We start from the raw sequence: 10,370 nt of genomic DNA, 5'->3' as shown, positions 1-10,370 counted from the left end.
AAAGGAAGTTCTTTACCTCACTTGCTGTTTGTTTTAAAATAATGTTTAAACATAAAAAATCCAGAGCATGATCTTCCTAGCAAAATACATATGCTTTCGTAGGAATTCAAAGATGTTTTTCCAGAAGAAGCTCCACAAGGATTACCAGCTATCAGAGGAATAGAGCATCAAATCGATTTTATTCCAGGAGCTTCACTTCCGAACAAGCCAGCCTATAGAACTAACCCTGTGGAGACCAAGTAACTACAACAGAAAGTCACTGAGCTTATGGAGAAAGTTCATATCCGTGAGAGCATGAGCCCATATGCAGTTCCAGTCTAGCTTGTACCAAAGAAAGATGGTAGTTGGAGAATGTGTGTCATTTGCAGATCCATCAATAATATCACTGTAAAGTTTGACACCCCATTCCTAGATTAGATGATATGCTTGATGAGTTACATGGTTCTAGCATCTTTTCTAAGGTTGATTTGAAAAGTGGGTATCACCAGATTAGAATGAAAGAGGGTGATGAGTGGAAAACCGCTTTTAAAACGAAACAAGGGTTATATGAATGGTTAGTAATGCCATTTGAGTTGATGATATCACTCAAATTATCCTAAAGAGTGAATTTAATCTCTCAAAAAAGAGGTTCAAATGCATTACTTAGGGATCGACTCCACAAGGAGCTAGGAAACCTAATAAATCTAATGGGATTTTTAAGTTGGATGGTTTGATGATTAAATTGTAAATTTGCAGTTTTTGTTGAGCAAGTAATTGCTTGATTGATTGGTTGAGGTTTTGGTGCTTAAAAGAAAATAGCTAGACATTGTACCATATCTTTGCTTAGCAACCAAATTCACCTAGCTAACAACTTAGCAAATCTTGTCAGACTTTCCCCTCTACCAACTTCATTTCTTAGCATAAATAAAAGTGCATGCTTTACCTTGGGAGTATCGATCACATGATGCAAGGATTTTCAAACAAGTATTTGGACCTGTAGGTAAACATTAGTTCTTATCCTCTCTCTCTCTCTCTCTACTAACTTTCTCTCTTAGTCAAAGTCTGATTATATTTTCAAGATCATTGACCAAGATTGGACAGGCTTCCATGAATCAAAACTTAATGGTGGTTGCCACCAAATCCTGTTCACTTCTTTTTGACCTATATCCTAGGATTATTTGTGAAGCAAGCCTTAATGGTTGTAGCCACCAAGTCATGTTCTAATCTTTTACCTAAATAATTCTTATGAAGCAAGCCTTAATGGCTGTAGCCACCAAGTCCTGTTCGAATCCCTTCCTAATAAATCTCTAATAGATATGTATAAAATATATAAAAAAATATTTTTTTTCTTTTTTATATCTATATTTCAAAAATAGAGAGAGAGGGTGATAAATCTATATACACAAGGCTTTACCTTCCAAACTTGTTTGAATAATCCGATCTCATGTATACCAAGCCCCAAGATAAGCAGTTGTGTCAAGTTTAGTGTTGGAGGTCAGCTTTGGTTCCTTCAAACAATCTCAGCAAGTGTAACTTAATTGACTGGTTGATCCACTATAGTATCTTTAGTACTATCTGCAATCAGTAAGTTCTACAATGGTGCTAAAGAGTGGTTAGATAACAAGCAAAATCTTATAAGTTTATTATCCCCTTCTTAACGCAATAAAAGCTTTATGTTTGAAAATATTTTTATTCATGAATAAACTAATATCAGTAAACCTCCCCCCAGACTTAAACTACACTGTCCCCAGTGTAACCTCAGTCGAAGTTATTGTGATAAATAAATCATAAATACGTAATGTAACAAGTTAGAATGATATAGCAGACCGGAATGTATGTCGACCGATGTAAGGATGTTGATATCGGTCGCAGCAGGTGATGCTATGTCGATCGATTTCGACAGTGTCTTGTCGGTCGATACTCACGGCAATTGTCTACTCGGACCTTATCTTTTTTTCTATAATAATGTGCAATAATTAAAAACCAACATAAATAGTAGACTAATAAAAACCAAATAAATATTACGTAATAGTGGGTTGCCTCCCACTCAGCGCTTTGTTATAGTAATATAGCTAGACTTTGGAGGTGATTTGGGCTAGTAATGTTGAAAGCTTGCACTTGTTGGGAAACAAGTCTCCATCTCTTCTCTGCGCTTGTTGAACCATGTACCAGTGAAGTCTTGCATTGCTTCATCTCCTCTGCGCCATTTTTCCTTCATTATTGTAGTTGCATCTTCTAGCTTATGCAATCTATCTCCAAGACTCTCAAGATTGAACTGATGTCTCATAATTGTGGCGTATGTTTCAGCTGAGATCTCCTCTCCATGGTTGTGTGTGTCAAACATGTCTGGTGTCACCTTTTGTACTAGCCTCCTTTGGTTTGTAGTGTCGTCGACCGGTGTCTGTCTGTGAGTGTCGGTCGATTTATTGTTGCGTCTGTTGATCGATGCTGATGCTTCTGGTCGATGGGCAATGTAACTCTGAATCTCCACTAATTCCCCTTGAATAGCTTGTATCTTGGAAGTCAAAGCACTAATGCTAAGATCCATTGGAAAATAGATGTCATCACATCTCCTATCAAGCCTCTTTTCTGTAGTTTCCAGAGCTCTGTAGATCCTTTCTACCAACTGATCTATCTCTCCCCTGGTGTAAAAATCTGGTTGAGACTTCATCGTATATGAGTGTGGTGGGTTATCGTCGACCGATGCTGGTAAGCGGTTGTCGATCAATGCATGTAAGCGACTGTTGATCGATGCCTGTCGATGTCTGTCGATAGATATAGAGGAAGAAACGTAGGTCGCACACGGAATTCTGGCTATGTCTTGCCGCATCTCTTCCAAGCAAGTAGTTAGTCAACTGATACTATCATTCAATGGATAGTAGACTCCATCAAGCTTCATCTGGAAGTCCATTTGGTCACAGACGACTTAGAGCCCAAATCTTCACCAATTTACAAGATTGCCCCTGACAAGTTTTAACCTAATTATATAAGCTTTGCCAACATGTTAGAGGCAAAGTGTGCTTTCTTGTTTTACTATTTTCACTGCAAATGTTTCTAGGATTTTAGTAGATTGGAGAGAAGATCCAAAGTTATTTTGTGATTGGAACTCCATTGATATCTATTTACTATTCTAATGCAATTTTCATACATATTTGCTGTTATGAATTACTTGGCCATGTTTGAGTAGTTCCCTTGTTAGATTTTAGGGTTTAAATAGGTTACGAGGGATTAACCCTAACCATAGATTGTTAAGTTGTGATATTAATCATTAGGATTGTCATTAATGTGTGATTCTAGATTAGCAATTTAGAACTTGCCCTAGGATTGTTAGATATAAGCGATAGCTTTCATCTCATCCTGAAAACATTCTAATTGAGCTAAGATTCTTGCTAAGAGTAAGGCGAGAACCCATTTGGACAACTCCTGCTTGGACAGCCAGCCACAGGGTTGGTTTTAAAAGGGGGAGGAACCCATACAACAGGAACGGGAGGCTTCACTTCGCCAATAGCCATCCGCCATGCAGCGACCTCTTCGGGATCGATCAACTCGGCCGAGAATTCCACCTTTGGCACAACTCCAACTTGCTGCGAGCTAGAACAATTAGGAACAGAACGGTCGCGCCAAGACTTGGTAGAAGATTTTCTATTCGAAGACATGATCTTTCCTTCTAAAAGAAAAAAATGAGAGAAAAAAGAGAAAAAAAGAAGAGAAGAGAGCAAAGGATCTTCTTTGGGAGAAAATTTGTGGGAATGAGCAAGTAAAGAATTTGAAAACTTACTCCAGCTAGTTATAGGAAAAAAAGAGTCACTATACATCTTCGGATTTTTACATGGCGGATTCCGTCTAACTCATACCAACATGTCTAATCCGTTCGCAAGAACCTCACGATCCTAACGAGCTGGGGGCCTAACTGTTGGGGTCAAAATCTGTTACGACGAAATCAACGTCAGAAAAGACGTCCGAGAAAACTTTCTCTTCATAAAAAAAATGAAGTCATGAAAGAACGGAAAAACTATCAAAGGTCTAAGGATCTCTTCCTCGAAACAAACAAACTTGATCATCGAACACGGATTCAGCTCGACCGTTCGCCGAGCTGGACCCAACGCGGTTTCAGCTTGGCCGTTCGCCGAGGTGGATCAACCGCGGATTCAGCTTGGCCGTTAGCCCTCGTAACTCCTCTCCCGAGATTGCATCGAACTCATTCTTGTTTCGTCACGATCGGAGGCATCGTCAGAACTTTACGATTTTAAAACCGAAAGAGCTCGTTCTTTCTCGAAGAACATTCGGATTAATAGTATAAAATGGCAACGGTTTGCCGAACACCCGTGATTTCCTACGCTATACGAGGAATTTGAATGTTCTCCGGAATTTACGTTGTTTCGGAAGCATTCTTGTTATAAAATCATAAAAGTGCCAAAGTCGGAAAACGGCCCAGAAAGGTGTTTTTACTACTAATTATTATATTATAGAGTCTATTTATTACATTTATAAGATCAGGAGTGATTTGGAGATAAGTGATGATTTTGGAGCATTTTAGAGTTATTTGGAGCAAACACCCAAGATGACCATCGAGCTCGACCATCAATCGATATTGAGGAACGAATATAGATCGACGTTCACATCAGAACATCGATCGACAGCGAAGCGCGCAGAAAGCCCGTTTGGTCACAGCTGACTTGAAGCTCAAGTATTCACCAATTTACAAGATTATCCCTAACGAGTTTTAACCTAATTATATAAAATTTGCCACCATGTTAGAGGCAAAGTGTGCTTTCTTGTGTTTTGTGGGAACCGAAATTCGCACTGTCGATTTTCGTTTAAATAAGGAAACTAGGAAAACCCTAATTTCCCAGAGGTCCTGGATCTCTGCGAGAGCCAACGACAAGTGATCGAATATATGCGGAAATCATGAAAAGATAACAAACGAGTTTAGAGAAAACAGTAGATCTTATTTCGAGTCCGCGTAAGAACGTTGCGATCATTACAAGGGATCATAAAAGCTTTGGCCGCAAAGGCTCTCAGCGCGTTACTTAGTTCTAGCAGCCTAAAAGCTCAAACCTAGTTGAGTCGCAGCTCGATAACAAAAGACGAAAAAGATATATAAAAGGTTTTTGATTGATTTCGGACTGAACCTTGTTAAAGGCTGCCTACGTACCCCTTTCGAGGATTAAGCCGAACGTAGTTCAATTGATAGAGCTGGAAAAGAGATCGAACTGCCTGGGCGAGTTTGTTTAGTAATTGAGTGCCAGTCATAGAAACCGAACTTGTCAAGAATAAAGCCTAAAGTTTCTAAGTGCAGAGAATTCCGAATCTAAAAAAGTTTTCCTCATGCCTCTCGCCTAGGACTCCTTATATACTATGCCCTTAAGCCGTCATAGCATAAAATGGAGATATTCCATTTTTTTCGATCTTCGTAATTATCCTCAAAATTTCGTATTTATCCGCGGAAACTTGATATTTATCTTTCCTTGCGCACCAAGCATAAACCGTCATACGGTTTATGGGCTTTTGGTTTAGAAATCATAAGTTGGGCCTCGAGTCGTGTCTTAGGTCCCTTTGGGCCGTCTTACGACTCGAAACGTTTATTACGACTTCTTTCGATAAAGAAGGAACTTTCCGCGGTTTTTACCGCAAAGTTAGATTGATTTCTTTAGAATGGTCGGAAGACATGAACTGAGTTCGCTACGGTCTTCGGGAGATAGCATCGTAGGATAGACGAGAATGCATGAACTGGAGTCGTAGATGTTTCAGAAGAGTTCGGTCGCTACGTAACGACCGAACAGAACGCACGCTCGGTCGCTACGTAGCGACCGAGCAGGACGGATGCTCGGTCGATACGTAGCGACCGAGCGGGATGGACGCTCGGTCGCTACGTAGCGACCGAGCGGGACGGATGCTCGGTCGCTACGTAGTGACCGAGGTTGGCTCGAGCTCGGTCGCTACGTAGCGACCGAGCGGGACGGACGCTCGGTCGCTACATAGCGACCGAGGTTGGCTCGAGCTCAGTCGCTACGTCGCGACCGAGGTTGGCTCGAGCTCGGTCGCTATGTAGCGACCGAGCGGGACGGATGCTCGGTCGCTACGTAGCGACCGAGGTTGGCTCGAGTTCGGTCGCTACGTAGCGACCGAGCGGGATGGACGCTCGGTCACTACGTAGCGACCGAGCGGAATGGATGCTTGGTCGCTACGTAGCGACCGAGCGGGACAGACGCTTGGTCGCTACGTAGCGACCGAGGTCGGCTCGAGCTCGGTCGCTCCATAGCGACCGAGCGGGACGGACGCTCGGTCGCTACGTAGCGACCGATCTGTGTGCATGCTTGGTCGCCGCGTATCGATCGAGCTTGGCTTGTCCGTGGTCCGATTGCCGTACTCGAGCTTGTCCGCGGCCGAATCGGATACATGTATGTTTCCTTCGGACAATCGGTATTTAGTGGTTCGATTGAGATTTGAACAAGATTTTACCGCAAGGCTCTTTGTAAAGATATCTTTACGAAGATTACTTTTTCGTAAAAACGTTCATGCTGATTTTTACGGACTTTCAAGCATTGATTCCGTTGTGACCGATTTTGACCCCGACATGTTTCTTGTTTTACTATTACCAGCCAAAAGTTTTTTAGGATTTTGAAGATTGGAGAGAAGATCCACAGTTTTATTTGTGATTGGAACTCCATTAATATCTATTTACTATTCTAATGAAGTTTTCTTACCTAATTGATGTTTTGAATTGCTTGGCCATGTGTGAGTAGTTCCATTGTTAAATTTTAGAGTTTAAATAAGTTATGAGGGATTAGCCCCAATATATATTTCTGAGTTCTGATAATAATCATTAGGATTGTCATTAATGCCTGATTATATATTAGCTACCTAGAACTTGCCCTAGGATTGTTAGATAAAAGCGATAGCTTCATTCTCATCCTGAAACCATTCTAATTGACCTACGATTCTTGCTAGAGTAAGGCGATAGCTATTCTAGTGAGCTTAGTGAGCATCATTCAACCCGTGCATAAAGATTAACTAGAAGTGCGTCGATCGATATCCATACTGGATAATTGTTGGGGTCAAAAACGGACACAACAAATTTAACATCCAAATAATCGAAAAAATCAGCATGAACGCTTTTAAGAAAAGTAATCTTCGTAAATAAACCTTTACGGAGAACTTTGCGATGAAATCTTGCACTAATCTCGGTCGATTCATTGAAACTAAATACCCATAGTCCAAGAACACGTTCATAGAACGTCAGAAAAAGTTCCAAACAAGGTCACCACGTAGCGCCGGTCCGCGAACAAGCCGGTCGCTATGTAGCGACCAAACAAGCCACTCGGTTGGTCGCTATGTAGCGACTAAACAAGCCACTCGGTCGGTCGCTACGTAGCGACGGACCCGCGAATGAGTCGCTCGCTACGTAGCGACCGAACTATCTCGGACATCGGACAACGGGTACGACCCAAATCCGTGCATTCTCGTCTGTTCCTCAATGCTAGCTCCCATGTACCGCAGCCATATCTTTTCTCACATTGTTCCGATTAAAGTTACTATTGAAACTTTACGATAAAAACCGCGAGAACTTTTTTTGTCGAAAAGAAAATTGTAACAAACGTTTTATGTCGAAAGACGGCCCAACGAGATCTAAAACGTGATTACAATCCCACTTAAGATTCTTTAAGAACGAACCCATAGATGCTATGATAGTTTATGTTATTTTTTATAAAAACAAATATAAAGATAAGTTTCCGCAGAAAAAATGTTAATTTTTCCTTACATACCGCGTGTTATGGGTAAAACGTAGCGGGCTTAAAGTGAATTGTGGAACGTATTAAACTTGGTCGATTGTCGACAAGTTTAGGTTTTCCGTTAACCGTTTGGTTGTTAGGACTGAGTTTTGTTACGAAGAATTTATCATATGATTTTTGACTATAGGTTATACGATAATTGTTTTCTTAATAGTCACACGAATTTTTAGACAAATCGCAGATTGTCGTTTAGCCGTTAAGTGATGGAGCAATCGTTGCTCAAATACTTTGGCTTGGCGTGGAGGATGTGTTAACTCAGATAGCCAAGGACTTTGTAGGTCAAGGATTAGACCATGGTACTTTCGTGTTAACATTAAGGTCGTGTTAGTTTACGGTTGTCCTTAAAGGGGATGTCGGATTCTGGTTCAGACTCACTTGAAGGCATAATTTCTGAGGGCCAAAGAGCGCTTGTCGAGATTGATAGGCCAAGTTTGTCAGGTATATTCGTATTAAGATGGCCGATAGTCGTAGAAAACGATTATCCGCTTTAGGTTTCAGTTATATGATGAATGTTCGTATAATGTTACCTATAATTTTATGAAAATTGATTCGTTTTTGTCTGAGGAAGACGAAGCCTAAGAGGTTTGATACAAAACTAGTGCAGAGTCAGTTGCAGGATGATTACCTGCTCGGATGTGACTGAGGGGAACGAAAGGCAGAAGCCGGTGAGCCGTATGGCTAAAAATGAGATCTATTAGATCGTAATGCGAAGAGATAAAGTTTAAATTGATCATACAAAGTCAGATCTTACAGCTTTGTATTTGTTATACGAAAAATACTTCTTCGTAAAACCTGTTATGTTTACTTTTGAACGTTTCTACGTATGAATTGATATGATTGTACGAAGGATGTTTCGCGTAAGTAAAGGGTAACCGGTTTTACAAAGGTTGTAAATCGGTGATATGTATACACGTGTCAAAGTGGTGTTGTTTCTGTGGGTTTTACAAGAAATATTTCTGCTTTGATTTCGATCTTTGGTGAAAGTTGCTTGGAGTTACTCGTGGAGTGTTACCGAAGTTTATTTTTCCGAGATCTAGTCGCAGAACGTTTTACATAGGATTTTGAGAGGATTCCCATGAAATATTTGTTTCTGGAACGAATTGGTCAACTAGCGGTAGATCTAGCCAACGATCGGGAAGAAAGTGTTCCCTTTAATGTGCTCGCTGCTACTTTTATTTTCTAGTTTTCTTCGTCGCAAATGTTTTCGATGCTTTTCTGTGACTCACTTGGTTTAACGGGAACTGAAAGAAATGCTTTGATGCTTGAAGATTTCTCGTAAAAAAATTTATACGAAACTGGCTTTAGAAAGCCGGAAAGGGCTTCAAGACTTTGGCTAATCGTCAAGTTTCAGTTTGACCTTGGTACAGGTTTTTATATACGCATGACTGGGACAAGAAATACTGTATAGTCTTTGAGATTAAGTTCATGATCGTTTGGATATGTTGCTAGCGTTTAGACGAATTTTAGATTGTCGTTTGCTTTTTTGGGACGATTTCAGTGAGGCATTGTATTGCCTAAATGTTTGTCTGCCTATTGCTGCGAGAGTTTTCTTTGACGATAGCGTTTTCTTGATGGCGAGGTAAAGGCTTTTGAATTTTGGGAGTATATGAGTATTGTGTATGTACCTACTCCCCTTTTTTCCTTTTTTTACGAAAGAAAACGGTTGAACCGATACTTTGAAGGGTTGTGTACGTTTCTTCTTCCGAGGATTGGAATGATCGACAATCTGGGTCGATATAAAAATGACGCTGGGACTGTAATTCGGTTGTTGGCGACTTGGAATACGTCGGTTTTAAGAATATTGCTAGAAACCAATCGGTTTTAAAATGACGTTCGTGTCTCTATTTCTTTCTTTCTTTTGGAAGCGAGCTGAATATGTCTGGCGATCGTTTCGCAATTTTCAGAGAGTTTAGATTGGTTCGCAAGATCTGGCTTAGTTCTCTCAAAGATTTGGGTTTGCCTCTTCTCCGTTTTGCTTGCTTATTTTCCCTTACTCTTTTCGTGTCTGTCTGCTCATTTCGAATAGCATGAATATTGATTGTTTCTGGATTTCTATGCTTTCCTGGCCGCGTTAAGGCTGATGCACATCTTGTGGTTTTTCTGATCCATGTTTCAATCTTAGTATCATTGGATTTACGAAACTGAATAAGAATCTTGTCGAAAACTTTTTAGCGTTTTAGGAATAGCAAGGGACGATCAGGAGATGCCGAGGATGATCAGGGAGACTCGCCAGGTGATGAGGTTTTGGCGATAGATCAAGGCAGGAGAGGAAGGATGGTGAGACTGTGGAGAGAGGTGGATGGGCGAATTTTCATTTTTGGATTTCGCTCCATCTCTTTTCTTATCCGAGAGTCTTTTTCTACGATCGTTGTTAGATTTTTGAAGGTTGTCGAATACTTTTGAGTTTTATTTACGAGAGTTGTTTCGTAAACGTTGAAAAACTTATTCTACGAAAAATTTATCACAAAATACAACCATGTTTAACTCATACAAATAATGTCTCTTAAAATAATGTCAAGTTTAATTTTACGAAAACTGCTTCGTAAAATGTTGTCAACTTTTACTTTTACGATAATTTTTCCAAAAAATAATATCTAG

General features: G+C 40.4%; 1 pseudogene; it reads left to right on the top strand.

Annotated features, from left to right (window-relative positions):
* The first annotated feature begins 8,122 nt into the window (after positions 1-8,122).
* The window catches only part of LOC103873399, a 42,068-nt pseudogene continuing 39,820 nt past the window's right edge, over positions 8,123-10,370 (top strand).

Source organism: Brassica rapa, chromosome A01, assembly GCF_000309985.2.
Source record: "Brassica rapa cultivar Chiifu-401-42 chromosome A01, CAAS_Brap_v3.01, whole genome shotgun sequence".
Lineage (NCBI taxonomy): Eukaryota > Viridiplantae > Streptophyta > Magnoliopsida > Brassicales > Brassicaceae > Brassica > Brassica rapa.
This window is presented reverse-complemented; position numbering and strand designations above follow the sequence as displayed.